General features: G+C 41.8%; 1 pseudogene; it reads left to right on the forward strand.

The window, feature by feature from the left end:
• Nucleotides 1–3,247: 3,247 nt before the first annotated feature.
• Nucleotides 3,248–16,508, forward strand: part of LOC101607704 — a 96,604-nt pseudogene continuing 83,343 nt past the window's right edge.

Consider the following 16,508-nt stretch of genomic DNA (forward strand, 5'->3'; position numbering starts at 1 on the left):
ATAAATATAACTGCACATCAGAAGTGGATTATGTAAAATAAGTTTTCAAGCTGTTTTGTATGAAATAAGAAACATTAATGACCCTTGACAGCACTTAGTTTTTTTGCCATGTGACTTACAAACATTCTGATTAGTTGACTGTGGATATGGTAATTTATCTACTCAATGGGCCTCTTGGGTCCTGTAAAACCAAATTATACCCAATTTTGGATTAGAAAAATGTTTGATTAGGCTGCGCTTAACATTCCTCTTCCTTGATACATTCCACTTCTGCATTGTTTGCACAAGGAGAATTTTTAAGCAGCCTTCCAAACAGTTCATTAGTTTGGGTCAGACCCTGTCACAGCCTCACACCTGGGAACAGTTCACATTTACCCAAATAGCAGGCCCACTTTTAACAAAGTATTTTTTTTTTTCTTTTTCCATGGCTTGGATCCCCACACACAGTGGCCTGAGCATATACAAACTTGTTTTTACCATAATTCATTTTCTCCCTCCCATTAAGGTTGGCGGGACACATGTAGTATTTTGCTTTCTCTTTTGATGATGGCATTGCTTTCTTTCCTTTTAGGAAAACATTCCCATGTTGCCACTTCAGAAAAGTAAACATCAAAACATGGATTCAGAGAGCTTTTGATTTTGCTTCTGGGAGTTCTGAGTTTCTTTCAAGCTGTGGAGCTGCATGGCCTGGAGTCTGTTATGTTCCCTGGCGTTCCCGGCTGCCCTGTGGCCCGTGGTCTGCTCTGACAGGGCACTCAGCTTGCTGTCCGAAGATGCCACAAAGAACAGTGTGTTTTCTGTGTGCCACTGAAGTGATGTTTTAATGCTAAGTAGGCAGGGCTGAGACTCAGTTACTGAAGAAAGGTACAATGAGGTTATTAGCTTGCCTCTCAAGGTCTTAACCCATTTTATACTTTCCGAAGAGATCTTAAGGTTACAGTAAATATAAATGAATCTAGGAGTCTCTGTAAGAATACTTCCTTTGAAACTTTCCTCTAGTTTAAACAGAGAAGATGTCTAGTCAAGAGCTTGGCATAATCATAAGTTCAGTTTAGTAGAAGTCAGTCAGAACCATGGAAGTGATCACACCGATTTTACACTTGGTACCTTCGTAAATAGTTCAAAATCGAAAAGCATCATAGTGCAGTGGCAGAGGCTCTTTATGGTGAGACAGGAGACATTCACAGTGGGAAAAGGAGAGCAGTAAAGGAGACCTGGGAATTGGACATTATTGCAAGGGACACTGAATAGACACAATCAGCTTTGTGTACCAGCAAACAGAGGTCTGGCACTGATTTCCAAGGGAGGTAGAAATGAGCCACACTTTCTCCTTTCTGTGTGAATTTGATTTTCTCAGTTATCCCACAAGCCTTATCCTGACCTGAGGTCCCTCCCTTAGCTTTGTGAGATTACTCATCCAACCCTGTCCCATTAAAAGTCTATGATCATTCTTAAAGAGACTTTTTATGTATCTAAGGAACTGTCAAGACTGACTCTGAGATCTATGTAGGTTTTATAACCTTAAGATCTTCCCTCAACATATAAGACAAACATACCATCAAGCACAGTGGTGGTGTTGCTACTGAAATGTCATTTTCAATATATTAAAACCTTTGTTGTAAAATCTTATTTTAGGAAGAAATTCAATGACATCACACAAGATAACTTGAAAGATTATTGACAAACAAAGGTGTTTTGGTAATTTCATTTACAAATACCTTAGGTAACATGCTGAAATTTAACAGCTTCTATTTTAAGAACACATTTTCTGACATCTTAAAAAAAACAAGAAACAACTGGACAGTAACTGAAGTGCTGTTTCCTGCAGGTAAACTGCTCAAGAAGGCCCAGAGCACTGGGAAGTCTTAGAACTCTTTTTCACTTAGTGGATTTTTAGACAAGCAGGCTGAAGTACAATTGAGTGTATGAGACAGAAGCCCAGCTGTCTGCTCCATGGCTTCTGTGTGTGCGTGAGGGGCGTGGGGGTTAGTTCCAGGACCTCACGGATTTTAAAATTCCTTTTTATAAAATGGTGGTGGTGCAATATTTGCATATAACCTAAGCATCTTTCCCTGTATCTCACCCCATTTCTAGATTCTATCACCTAACATTCTGGAATCACTATGCAAAGATGCCATATATATTATTTAGGGAATAGCTACAAGTTTAAAAGTCTGTACATATTCAATATTGTGCAACTAAAAAATCTTTCTTATCTGTAGTTGGCTAAATCCATGGATACAGAACCCATGGAAAGGGAGGTGAGTATGAGCTTTCACTATCTGAATTTCCCATTGGAGTGCAAAGCTGGGATATGATAGGAAGACACAGGAGATGTACCATGGAATGGATTCGTTCCTTCTTTTTGAAGAAATTTGTTTCAATTCATTCTTAATATTAGATCAAATTTCGATAGTCTAGAGATGATTTCGAGTATTGAAATATTTAGTGGATTATATTCCAGAGGAAGAAACCTGTGGTATGAAAATGTACCACAGATATTTTCTCAAGAGATCACAACCATACTGGCTTGTTCCTCTGTTTTATTCCTCCCAGCACATGCTCCTTGGCACTCGAGACCTCGCTGGGCTCTCATGCTTTCTTTTGCTCTAAGCACAGTCACAAGGGAGGCTTCTCACTGCTGCCAGTTCCCGACAGTACTATGTTATCTTACCATCACTCTTCACATCTTTTGCTCTTTTGATAACCTATTTTCTTGCACTCACTTTTGCATGTGGGTATATGTGCATATGCATGTTTATATGTGTATGTGCAGGGGAGTGTGTACATGTGTGTGCATGTGTGTGGAGGTGAGAGGTTAGCGTCAGGTGTCTTTGTCAATTGCTCGGCACTTTTTTGAGGCACAGTCTCTCACTGAACCTGGAGCTCCCTGTTTTGGCTATCTAGCAGACTCCAGGGGCCTCCCTGTCTCTGACTCTCCAGCACTGGCGTAAAAGGCTCATGCCAGGTGAGTGCTGCGGATCTGAGCGCCAGGTCCTTATGCTTGTGTGACAAGACCTTTGCCAATGGAGTCATGTCTCAAGCCCCCTTGGTAAATTTTTCTTTGAAGCTTTGACATGTAGGTTTGTAGCTTTGGAGACTAGGGATCACTCGTTTCAACAAGTGAGACAGAGACGATCTGCTTTAATCTTAGTTCATTTATCCATCTGTCCCACTGAATTGCTGGGAACTTTGGGATACTAAGTTCAGAAGCAACTTTTTTATGTGGCTCAACAGGCCAGCAGAGATGTCTGTGAAAAAGATGTATTCGAGTGGCATGAAAGTAAACTACCACTGTCTAATGACACCGTGGAAGAAAATGAAAGAAGCAGGAAAAGGACGGGCAGAGGAGCAGCCTCCCAGAGCCAAGGGCCACAGCGGCTTCACGCTCAGGAGTTGCCAGCTGCAGCGGAAGGGGCAGCATGGTGGGCGGCGTCGCGGTTCACACGGTTAGGTATAGTCTCAACCACTACATGTTCCATTGAGGAGAAGCCAGATCCAACCTAGGAAATGTGCCTTGCAGATGGACAAGGACCAGTACCTGCAGACAACTCTGTTGAACTCCTGCAGCTCATATGTGAGGTAGGGCCTTGAGAACTCTAAGTACTCATGTAGGTTTTGTTGTCTGAGCATGGTCACAAGCATTTGTGAGACACTTTGTGAGTAGCTAACTCATCCCTAGGAGCCCCCAAAGGATAACACGTTGTAAAGACTTTATAGTTTGAGCTCTCTCATATATTCACCACACTTATTCACAGTAATTGTATTAGTTATGCTCTTCTTGCTGTGGCCAAATACCTAATACGAAGCAACATGGAAGGAAGGAAAGAAGAAAGTAAGGCAGGGAGGGAGGAAAGAGGGTCTGTGTTGGCTACAGGCTGTGGTTACAGTCCTTGGTGTGGGGAGGGCATGATAGCAGGAGCGAGGTGACCCGGTCACGTGTAGTCCACAGCCAGCAAGCAGAGTGAAGGCTACTGCTGCTCAGCTCCCTTCTCATTTTTTTTTGTTTTTTTTCGAGGTAAGGTCTCACTCTAGCCCAGGCTGACCTGGAATTCACTATGGAGTCTCAGGGTAGCCTCGAACTCACGGCGATCCTCCTACCCCTGCCTCCCAAGTGCTGGGATTAAAGGTGTGCGCCACCACGCCCGGCTCCCTTCTCATTTTTTAATCGGTTCATGGGTGAAGCCACCCATAGTTACTCTGGGTCCTCGCATCTCAGTTAACCTGACTTGGTTATTCTAAATGCTTTTCAATTTTTGGGGCTCAGTGAAGATGCCCCAGGCTTGTAAATCCCAAGCTTTGGGTTCTTTTCCATTTTAACAAAGAATTGAGAAAATGGACTCCGAGAAGGGTAAATTATGAATTAAGTTTATTTATGGAGAAATTATAAATAATGAGATTTAAAAAGACTCAAGAAAGAAGGGGATTCCCCTCCTTGCCCTGCTGGAGGGTAGGCAGGGGTAAAAAGGCTCTGGAGGAGACACATACATTCATACAGGGAAGGCAGAGCATAGGAACCAAATCAAACATGCACCAAAGTGAAAAGACATTGGGAAACAAAATACATGTCAAAGGCAAGCAGAAAAATACACAGGCAAGTAAAAATAAAAGCCCTTCCTTTTACCAGCCTGTATAATTGAAAAGATGTTTTACGTGCAAACCTGTCCTGAAATTTTAAATTCAAAACTCAATTTTTTTTTCTCCATTGAGTTCCCTGACTGGGGGCAAGCATTTAGAATCTCACAAAGAGACGTTAGTGGATAACATTTCTGAATCTTCTCTTAACTGTGTATTTTACTAAACAAGTCAAGTTTTACTGAAATTTAATGTTTGTAATCCACAAAGTGGAAACAAAAAGCAGGCAGCAAATAGGCCAGAGTCATTGCTAGAAGATTACACTGGGAATTTTAGAATTGCTGTTCCACATGAGACAGGATCGTTCATGTTCCCTCCCCTGTGGCTTTTCTGTGGCCATCGAGGGCATTCCAGATGCCACACAAGAGCAGTGTGTGGGCACAAGAGCTCTCCTGGTGGGGTGACGGCGGGGCCTCCTCCAGTAATTACTGGGATGGATCAAACTCGTCTTGCAGATTTTGTATCTGGATTTCACTGTAAAGAAGATAAGTGGAGAACTACACCAGCTATTGAGGAAAATCCCAATGCTTCTTGTTTACTTGTGGATAATCTGTGGCAAAATGCATTTGAATTTTATAGTAGAAAGGAGGTATCTACCATGCGTCTGAGTTTTCAGTTGCAGTTGTAAGTTCAAAAGTGTTGATTTCTGCTCCTGTTAGAATGTTGGGAAGTGTGACTTTTTATGTCAGTAGATGTTCCACATGATGGAAGAGAATTATTTTGTTGTTGTTTGTTTTTTCTGTAGAGCCTGAACATCACTGTGTTGAAGACCCAAGTACTACTGCCAAGGATGCCTTCCCTCCTCTAACTGAAGTTCAGAGGTCTCATATTCCAAACCAGGGAGAGTCCCAACTCTGAAAAGAGACACAAATGACAAAGGGGGAAGATGAAAGCTTCAATGATAAGGGTATGTATTAGCCTCAAAATCAATTCTGGGACACAGCAAGGGAGGTCATTAAAAAAATTTTTTTTATTAGATATGGAGGTACTTAGTATGTAAACAACACATGTTGGTACCATCCTTTCTCTCATTCCTGCCCATTTTCTGAAGAGGCCCTCCTCTTGGGGATGTAGGCCAACCTCATGGGGATCAGGGGGTCATGCATTGTGGGGGGCAGCAGTCAGTTATGGGGGAGAGGCAACATCTCTGTGCATAATGTCCCAACTTGTGGCTCTAACAATTTTTTCTGACCCCTTTTCCACAAAATTTCCTGAGCCATGCCGGGTGCATTTTAAGTCTACTTCGGTGATGGGCTCTTAGGAGACTCTGGATCTCTGCTTTGGTGGGTGTTGAGTGTCCTCAGTGTCTATCTCTTTCACCCTTGTGCTGATAACAGGTTCACCAAGAAAGCAGCACTCTTGCTCATTTCCCTAATTCCTCTGTGGTTTCAGTTGGGGCTAGGGTGAAGTGTGATGGGTCATTTATCTCCTTGGGTCCAGCTTCCATCTGCAAAAGAGAAGCAGATTCTCCAAAGGAGAGTGAAGTCAGCACCAGTTAAATGGGATAACCATTATAAATTTAGAGAAAATTTAAAGGGTGTAGACCCTCTTACAGTCCAATATTAGTGGCAGTTTGACAACGGAAGGCAAAAATCATCATCTGGATATGATTCTGACTTGTTTCCAGTTCCAGGTATGGTTTCCTGTCCACTGAGCAGCTCTGTTAGCCGATCCACGAGCACCTGGTCAGCCAGCACGGCTGAGTCAGTACTGCTCTCGTGTCATCAGGTGGTGTGCTTCTGAGCAGCTTACCATTGAGTTGCTCGGACAGATGTTGGCCACTTTCCGCTGGCCACTCATGTAGTGCCTTCCAGCACTAGATGAGCTAACTGTGTGGGGACTGGCTCTCTTCCAGATTTCCACCAGGTCTCTCCGTGGTCCCTGCCAACAGTATATGATGTCTTTAGCAGTAAGGTATTACCATTGATCTCTAGTGAGTAATAATGTGCTCTGACAGAAGTCTGTTTTGTTTGTTTGGGGAGACCTTGTAGTTCTCTTTGATCAACAGCATGTTGTGGATGTTACCCATGTCCTGGTACAGGGAATTATAGGCCAGAGCCAAAGGAAAAGCAGAAAAGAAAAAGACAGAAAAAAAAGAGAGAGAGAAATTAAAGTTAGGTTTCATCTCACCCTCTCCAGGGCCCTTGGGCTCAGGTGCTCCCCCTAAGGTCCTGTTGAGGGTTCAACTTTTAGCCTAACTTCCAGGATATAGCTTTCTATGGAACCAGTTCAATTTGGGTCCAGTTTTGTGTGTCCTCCCAACCCTTCCTCTTGCCCCAAGCCTTACCCTCCCTACTGTGCAAGTCTTGAGATGCCACTCATGTATGTCAGCAACTTGGGCTGATTATTTTTATTTTTTTTATTTTATTTATTTATTTTTTAAAGATTTATTTATTTATTAGAGACAGAGAGAGAGGGGTAGAGAGATAGAGAGTGAGAATGGGCACGACAGGGCTTCCAGCCACAGCAAATGAACTCCAGACACAGGTGCTACCATGTGCATCTGGCTTATGTGGGACCTGGAGGATCGAACCTGGATCCTTAGGCTTCACAGGCATACGCCTTAACCACTAAGCCATCTCTACAGCCCCTGATTATTTTTAATAAAATAAATAAACACACACATCTATATAATATATAGTGTGTATGTGTGTATGTTGTTTTTGTTGTGAGCAGAACACTTCCATTGAAACCAAAGCACATTTGTGTCTAGAGAACTTACATCTTGGGCCTCAGCAGCACATAACTGGCTCCTAATTCTGGCTGGCTGCAGCTGCATCTGGGCTGTGGCGGAAGCTCCCGCAAGCAAACCCACACCTACCGAAAACACCACCGCTCCTGTTGGACACAATGGGGAGCCAGCCTAAAGATGCTGGCTCACTTCTTCAAGCCTTGCACTTCTCTGGCATTGAATGACCCTCGTATCCACATGGTGGCGACAGAGTCACAGCATCCATGCATCTTATGCCTGGGCCCAAAGCAGATGCTCTTCATTGCATTCTATGTTCAGGAGGACTCTGCGGCAGACAAGAATTACTACAAGGAAATTTGGCTTTTTTTTGAAGACTTTGCCTTGTTCTTAAACCAAATTATTAACATACACTTCCATGTCAGTCAAATTTTGAGCTACTTTTTACAACCCAAATCAGGTCTAAAATTTAAGAAACTAACTGGATTTTATATATTTCATTTTCAACTATGGGATTCTTATGGTGTTTTATTTATTTATTTACTTACTTACTTATTTATACATTGCTTTTCTGAGGTAGGATTTACTCTAGCCCAGGCTGAGCTGGAATTTCCTATGTATTTTCAGGGTGGCCTTGAACTCACATCAATCATCCTACTTCTGCCTCTCAAATGCTGGGATTAAAGGTGTGCACCACTATGCCCAGAAACTTATGTTTTTGTCCATGTGGACCAGTGCCATAATAACACAGAAATAAAAAAAACATATAGTGAAATTTTATATATCTTTTATAGAGAATTTTTTATGCATGAAAATTTTGTTCTTAAACTATTTAGATTATAAAATGTTCATTTCTGTATGTTTATGTGTGAACTATATGTAGTGTGGCGCCCGTGTGAGTACGTGGCCTGCGCATGCGCCCCATGTGAACGTGTGCAGGCCATTCTTAGAGGAGAGTGCTGCGCGCCCCTCCGCCATTCCTCATCCATGTGTTTCCTTGAAGTGGTCTCGCACTGATAACAGAGCTCGCTGCTTTCCATGAACCCCAGCGGTTTTCTGATCTCTGCTCCCTACAGGCTGAGGTTACAGACCTGTGTGGCCATGTCCACTGTGAAGCGGTGCTGGAGAATTGAACTCAGGCAGTCTCAAGACTCTGCAGGTCCTCATACTTGCCTGGAAAATGCTCTTATCTTCTAATCCATCTCTCCAGCTGCTGCACAAGGCTTTTAGTTCTTTGTTACAATTTATAGATTGCTTAATTATACTGTTTAGTTTTATTTTATATTTGCATCGTGAATCATTTCACAAAGACTTGGAGTTACGTTAATAAGTTTTAATTTATCTGAAGTTTACTTTTTGGAGTATGAGTTCATTAAGATGCTCGAAGCAGTTTCCATAGTCTAAATCAGATGAGGAAACTCTACACATTGTTTCTCCTAAGATGTCTTATTCCTTTCAGAAATTAAAGGCTCTGGGAAGTCTTCCAAAAACAAACCCATGTTTTCCAGCTTCATCAGACTACAGAACACTGAATAACAGCTTAACTATTATAGTATCCCACAGAAATAGTATTTCTGAAATTTAGTCAAAAGGGCATGAGCTTATAAATTTAATTCCTTTTGCTATTTTCTTTGTAATGCAGGTTATATTTACTTTGAAAGTAATGTTGAAATAAATGATACAGTTATATTCTGCTGCTAAGGAGCAGTATGATTTTAGATAAATTATCTTATCCCCTGAATCTCAATTTTCTTATTCATACAACAAATGTTATAAATCACAGACTGAAAAAGGCCTCTGACATTATTGTTATCCTATGAGATTTATCCTAGATACTTTCTTACAATATGTACCCTGACTGTTATCCTGCAATATGTATCCTAGATGTTATCCTGTGATAATGTTTTCTAGCTGTTATCCTGTGATGTGTGTGCTAGATGTTAGCCTGTTGTGTACGTCATGCTTGCTATTCTGTGATGCATACCTTATCTGTTATCTTGTGATGTGTATCCTACCTGTTACCTACTTGATATCCAGTGATGTGTATCCTAGCTGTTATCCTGTGATGTATAGCCTAGATGCTGACCTGTGATGTGTATTATATTGTCCTGTGATGTGTATCCTAAGTGTTATCTCTGATGAATATCCTAGATGTTATCCTGTGATATGTATCCTGAATGTGAATAGGCACTTAGGGTGGCTGAACCTCCGAAAGTAAAAAAGGCAGGAAGGTCTGCACTTGCTAGAAATCGAGGATGATCTGACTTCTTATCTCTTGACTAGTTCCCTAGACCTGGTTTTTCATAAACAACCTGGACCCCTCCCAGGAAGGAAGTCTTCCACAGGATTTACATTGTTGTGGTTGGTCAAGTTCAGTCCCCAGAACTTGATGTCAGGACTAGCCTCTTCCTGAGACAGCCCCTAGCCCTAATCTACCAAGTATCCCCCAGGTTCCTCTGAGCTGGAATATAGGGTACACCACTATAATGTCATAAATACTTTTGCAAGGGGAAGGTAGGCTCTCTGAGCTGCTTGACCACTTGGGAACTTCCAGGTGTAGGTGAGTTTTCCCTCAGCTGGGCTTGGGTCAGCTGAGGGGAGGGATCCTTAGTCCTTACTCTTTACATGGGCTCCTTATCCCCTCCAGCTCTCCACATGGCAGGAGCTCTTTGAACTTTGTTTGCCTATCCTTTCTCTCTGGTTTTCCCAGGCCCTCCACATGGGCTCTCCAGCTATGTGGATGTCTTCCCTTGGCTTTGTACTTCTCCCAATAAATATAATAATTTAATAATTATGTATCAGCCTTTAAAAAATTCAATTCTTTGATTAAAATTAGAAATGAACAAAGGGTTTGGGGTTCAAGAACTTTCCTGAACCTGAGCACCCTATTGCAATCCTAGATGTTATCCTGTGATGTGTACCCTAGCTTACTTTTCACAGTTTTCGAGTTTTCCTGTACCCTAGGAACTATCACAACATAATGGACTCCTAAAATACAGTGCAATAAAATATCAGTTTCAGAATGCATTGTGCTGCTTATAGAAAGAAAAGTGCCTGGAGAATTGCGGCTTTCATCAAAAGGCACAGATCTTTGTACAGTTGGCCTTTCCCTTCTGTGGTAACAACTGTAGCCGCAGCTCCTTTGGGGCGGCGTCACAAGCTTCTCTTTGATTTGACTTTCCCTTCATGTTGGAATAGTGGCTGCTGCTGAGTCTGATCCCTTTTCAAAGAAGCAATCAACTATACTGAGGAGGACGTCTTACTAAGGATAATAAGCAATGATTTCACAATTACTCCCGGCAGGCTTTGCTCACATCCTCTTTAGCTGTAGAAGGACTCAGAGCTATGTGATGGATGAATATAGTCTAGTGTACCATCTCCTTCTCATGACTCTCTTAGGACATTTGCAGGATGAGGGCTGGAGAGATGGATTAATAGTTAAGGTGCATGCCTGCAAAGCCAAAATTACCCAGCTTCAATTCCCCAGGACCCAAGTAAGCCAGTTGCACAAGGTGGTGCATGTGTCTGGAGTTCATTTGCAGCAGCTGGAGGCCCTGGTGAACCCATTCTCTCTCTCTCTGCCCCTTCCTTCCTTCCTTCCTTCCTTCCTTCCTTCCTTCCTTCCTTCCTTCCTTCCTTCCTTCCCTCCCTCCCTCCCTCCCTCCCTCCCTCCCTCCCTCCCTCCCTCCTTCCTTCCTTCCTTCCTTCCTTCCTTCCTTCCTTCCTTCCTTCCTCTCTCCAAAATAAAAAAATAAAATAAAATATTCTTAAAAAGGCATTTGCAGGATGATATATATAGATCCTCTTCTTTTAATGTAGACCAGTTAATGAACAAAATCTTGATCCTGTTGGTAAAAGAGAAAGGAGTAGGGGAGTGTCTGACACAACTGCCTTTTTTTCCTCTTTTTTTCTGAGCAAGAGACTAAGACACTCTCTCCTTTAAAACACAGAAACTTCTGTGGTGGGAAAGACCTAACGCACTGACCCAGCCTCTCTGCATGCCGAATGGAAAGTCTTAATCACAAACACCCACCTTAGCTGCCAGAGTCCTTCTTTCTTAGGCCTCGGAAGTGATGGTGGGTGGTATTTATAGGACTTCACAGTAAGTAAAGCAACACTATGAAGCCTCAGTGTGTAAGAGTTTCCCCAGCTTGCAGCAAGATCTGTGAATGGAAAATAACAAATGCACGTCACTGTGTAACTGTAAGTCCATCATGACAAATGCTAACAGGTTTCTACACTATAATTGAGCTAGTGAGCTAGTACTACAGGTATGTAATTCCAAGCATTTGGCAAGAGTGTTGCAAGCTAGAGGCCTGTCTGAGCTACATAGTGAGTTCATGGACATACTGATAACTTAGTGAGACTTAGTATCAGAAAAGAAAAGGAAAAAGTGGCTGAGGATGAGCTCAATGAAAGAGTACTATGCAATGTGTATGTAGATATGTGAGGCCCAAATTCAATCCCAGTCCCATATTCACACATTAAGATAATGGTAAAAGTGGACATATCTCATAGCTAAAGAACGTAAGATTTAGAAGTGAAAGAGAACTGAAAACCTTTGTCACAGAGAAGTAACTCATGCTGGCACTCAGAGGCAAGATGGCATGGGCCTTAAGAATGATCCATATGCCATTCATCTCAATGCAGTCAATTTTGCCACTTACCTAATTAAGTTTTTTCTCAATAGGTTGACCTACCCAAGGTCAGAATGCTCCACATGTCCCATGATCAGCACGACATGGGAAAAGGGCTGTTAGACTGTTCCAGGTCAGCCCAAAATGGAAATTTTGGCTCTATTCTGGGACTACCTTTAAAAATGTATTTTAGTCACAAAATTTTCTTGGCTCCAGTTTTGTGGACTTCCATTGCTTTTGGTCCTTGGTCACAAGCTCCTGCTTCACCTTGAAAGCCTCTTAAAGAAACTGTCTCGGACAGCTCTGAGGGGCCCTCCCTCTCAGCTTCCCATCCTTCCTTTTCCAGGTCTGAACATAGCAATTAGGAACGGACCCATGACATTACACTCTTGCTAATATCTGAAAACTGCTTTCTTCCCACTACTTCTACAGGGCAGTCATCCAGCGGCATTGATGACACCATTTGTTTACAAGATTCATGGAAACTGCCCATTTGCAAGTCACATGCTTTCCAGTATCATGCAAATGTCACCAATTCTGAATTGGTAACTTAAAAATATCTGATTAATTTTGGTTTTGTCCTTAGAAAGAAGTGAAGCTACAAGTGAGGCATCACAGAACGGCTCTATCACTGTGAACGATGGCACAGCTTCTTTCAAAGGAGTTGCCTGGAAAACTGGGCATCAGGAGGAGAGTACTGAGCAGGATATATGGCTTGCTGGCCTTGTTTCTGTGAAGTCCTCTGAGGCTGGGACTATCTTGCTCTTGGGATAGTGAAGCTAAAAGTTCCCATGGTTCCAAGCTTCCCAGATGTGTACATCTAGCTGATGTTCTGAAGGCCAGTGGCATGGCTCCAGACAAATCTCCTTGCTTTCAAAGGAGAGAGCTGTCTCACTGAGCTTGCCACGTGGGGAGAGTCTGGGGAGAGGTCAGTGGAAGCATAACCAGCCACCCATGATTCACTTTATTTACCTTACAGCAGGTCACCTGTGCCCCATGGCTCCAGTGCATGACTCAGAGTATTGGAATTTCATGCTCACTTCTTGGCATCTTGTAATTTCCAGATGGGTAGGGACCATGGCTAAGTATGCATTGGCTCAACCTATCTAACAATGTTCACCATATGAAAGATGCTCTAGAAAGTGTTGCTTAATGACAAGGGCAGCATGCCACGCCAATTCAGCGTGTGGGGAGCATGCAGCCCTGGGGAGATCAAGGGCATTAGGCCCCTTGTCTGCACAGTCAGTTAAAAAAAAAAAAAAACAAAACAGGAATTATCTCATCGTGTTGCCAGATGAGTGAGTTGGTAAAAAGAATGGTGTAACGAAAATGCAGTCTGTGCTTAGTTCAGGCTAATGAAGGTGAGGCAGGGGTTAAGAGCACAGAGCTACAGGAGAAAAGAGCCACCACCTGCTTACCTCCAAAATGAAGCTCTGGCCACCATGAGATGTCCACTCCTGCACACTGACACATTCCCTTCCAATAGTCAAGTCAGCCAGATTTGGATTTCTATTACATGCAAAGGACTCTGAGTTGCTTGATGGCCAATCTCAAGGCTATGAAATGAATCTACCTAGAATTTAACTAGCTTCACCTTGTTATATTACTGAGGTTGGGAGTTCCTTACATGCTCATTGCTTGCTTTTGTTCTATCTTTGATGAATTTATGTTGGGTTGTTTGGTGATGACAGTTTTCCCACTTAATAATGATTCAATGTTGTAGATTCTTGCTGAATTTTTATTGCACATATACAGATGCGTCTGCTTGGACACTTCTGTTACATGGGTTGTGAGGCTTTAGGTTTAAAGGTCTGCTCCTTAGTTTTTAACTCTATATGCTGGGATTTGTTCTGGGGTCTTAATGAGACTTTTCTTCTTCTTTTTCAAAGTTGCCTCTGGGATCTCATTTAAGAAACCTCACCTTACTTTAAGGTATGAAGATGTTCTTCTGAAAGACTTTTCTTTTGAAATCCAGACTTGTATCTCACATCTGGAACTTATTCCCAGGTCAGTTTCTGTTGCTGTCATTTCATTATGTCATTATGCAAAGCACCACTTAGCCGATGAAGTCCTCTCCTTGCGTGATTGGAACTGCCTTGGCTTTTGTATAACAAGGACCTGTTCCTTCAAAGGACTATTTATGTTTTATTGATAAACTTCTCTATTTCTACATCATCTTCATGTTGTTTCATTCAATGCTGATTTGCTTACATCACCTGATAACTATTTGCATTTGTCAAGTCAAGTCACCATCTTTGCAAAACTTCTCTAAATATCTAAGGCAGTGCATTTTGATCAATGTATGCTTATTAAAAATTTATGGAATTTTATATAACATAATCTTTATCACCACTTAGAAGCACAGAGTTCCTTGCTCTTGATATGTTCATGGTAATTTGTATCCATCACCACAACTTAATTCTGGAGTATATTTGTAAATGCTGGCGACCTTCTATCCACCAAGTAATCATTGCACACTCCTCATCTCCCAGAACATGGAAACCAATAAATGGTTTCTGTATGTATTATTTGCTATTTTGTGGTATCATATACTATTAGAATCATGTGATATGTGCCATTTTGTGTCTGGCATTTAAAATTTTTTATATGGGGATGGGATCTAGGTTCTTTTACAAACTAGACTAAGAAAAAAATTACTACTGAGTTAACACTTCAGCCCTTTGTAACTTTTCTTTAAAAAAAGTTCTGAGGGCTGGAGAGATTGCTTAGTGGTTAAGCAGTTGCCTGTGAAGCCTAAGGACCCCGGTTCAAGGCTCGGTTCCCCAGGACCCACATTAGCCAGATGCACAAGCGGGCACACACATCTGGAGTTCATCTGCAGTGGCTGGAGGCCCTGGCCTGTTCATTCTCTCTCTCTCTTTCTCTCTCTCTGCCTCTTTCTCTCTGTCTGTCTCTCTCAAATAAATAAATAAATAATAAACAAAAAACTTAAAAAAATTCTGAGATAGGGTTCTTTATTTTGAGACAGCTATGTAGTCCAGGCTGGAAAGAAACATTTGATGTTCTTACCTTGTTCTCCTCAGTTGCTAAAATTTCAGGTTATCCCACCACACTTGTCCAGTGTGGTATTCCTGCCTCAGCCTCCTCAGTCACTGGGACTATAGGCTATCCCACCACACTTGTCTAGCATCTTCTATGTCTCATGCAAATTTCAAGATTCATTTATGAGAGAGAATACATCAGTATTTCATTCTCACTTATCATCAAATATTAGTCAATCACCACTTGCTTTACATTGAACTGACTCTTTCATCAGAGGACAAACATTTCAGTTCTACTTTAGTGGTGCTATGAATAACTGAATGTATGTTTTCAATTTCCTGAGGAGTATGATTGATAGGTCATAAAATAATTCTCTTTTGGGGGGCTGGACATGTGGCTCATTTGGTAGACTGCTTCCCTGGATTTGATTCTCAGCACTGCATAAACTGGTTGTGATGGCTCACACCTATAATTACAACACTTGGGAGGTGGTGGCAGAAGGATCAGGAGTTCAAGGTCATCCTTGGCTACAAAGCAAGGAACCAAGGCCAGGAGGAATGATATGAGACTTTGTCTCAAATAAATAAATAAGTAAACAAACAAACTAACTAATTTTTGAGGAGCCACTAAACTGCTTCTCCCAATAGCTGTATTTTTTCTTTCCTACCAGCCACACGTGAAGTTCCAAGTTCTCTGCATGCTTGCCAGCAGTTTTGTTATTGTCTTTTGCTCCTCTTTCCCAGCCACCCCCAGTGACAGTGGGATCTCATTGTTCTTCTGCTTTGTACTTCCCTCACTGCTCGTGGTGATGAATGTCCCTCTCTGGGCTAATTGGCCACTTGCACATCTTCAGGAAATTTCTGCTCATCGTTTGTTGTTTTAAACTTGGAATGTGTCTTTTCTTTTGGAGTTCGAAGAACAGTTTTGTATATTCTGAACACTTACAGGACACATAATTTGCAAATATTTTACCCCATTTTGTGGTCACATTTGCACTTCCATGAGAGTGTTCTGTGATGCATAGTTTTCATTTTGATAAAATTTAACGCCTTGCCTTTTCTCTTTTGCTCATGCTTCTGGTGGAATGTTTAAGAAACAGTTGTCCAGCTCCAGGTCATAAAGATTTAGACCTGTGGGTTGGAGTCTTCCCAGTTCACTATTTTTCAAGAATGTTTTAGATGCCTGGGTCGTTTGCAATGATATGTGAATTTTAGGATCAGCTTACCAGTCTCTCAACAGAGGAGGTTGACCCTTGTATAATGGAGCAGTGTGGGAAGTACCGTCAGATATGGGAGCCACCAAGATGCTCTTCCATTCTTAAGTCATTCTTAATGCGGTGCACTAACAACAAAGGAGTCTTCCTGTCCTATTTTTCAATGTATTTGGTAAGGACTGAGTGAATTCTTTTTCACATATTTGAAAGAATTTACCAGTACAGGCATATTGTCCTGGACTTTATTCTATTGGTGTTTTGCAGTTATTAATTCACTGTGTTCCTGTAGATAATTACTATGTTTCTTCTCAAGTCAATTTGGTAAATTGTA

This window comes from Jaculus jaculus, chromosome 16 (genome assembly GCF_020740685.1).
Source record: "Jaculus jaculus isolate mJacJac1 chromosome 16, mJacJac1.mat.Y.cur, whole genome shotgun sequence".
Taxonomy (NCBI): domain Eukaryota; kingdom Metazoa; phylum Chordata; class Mammalia; order Rodentia; family Dipodidae; genus Jaculus; species Jaculus jaculus.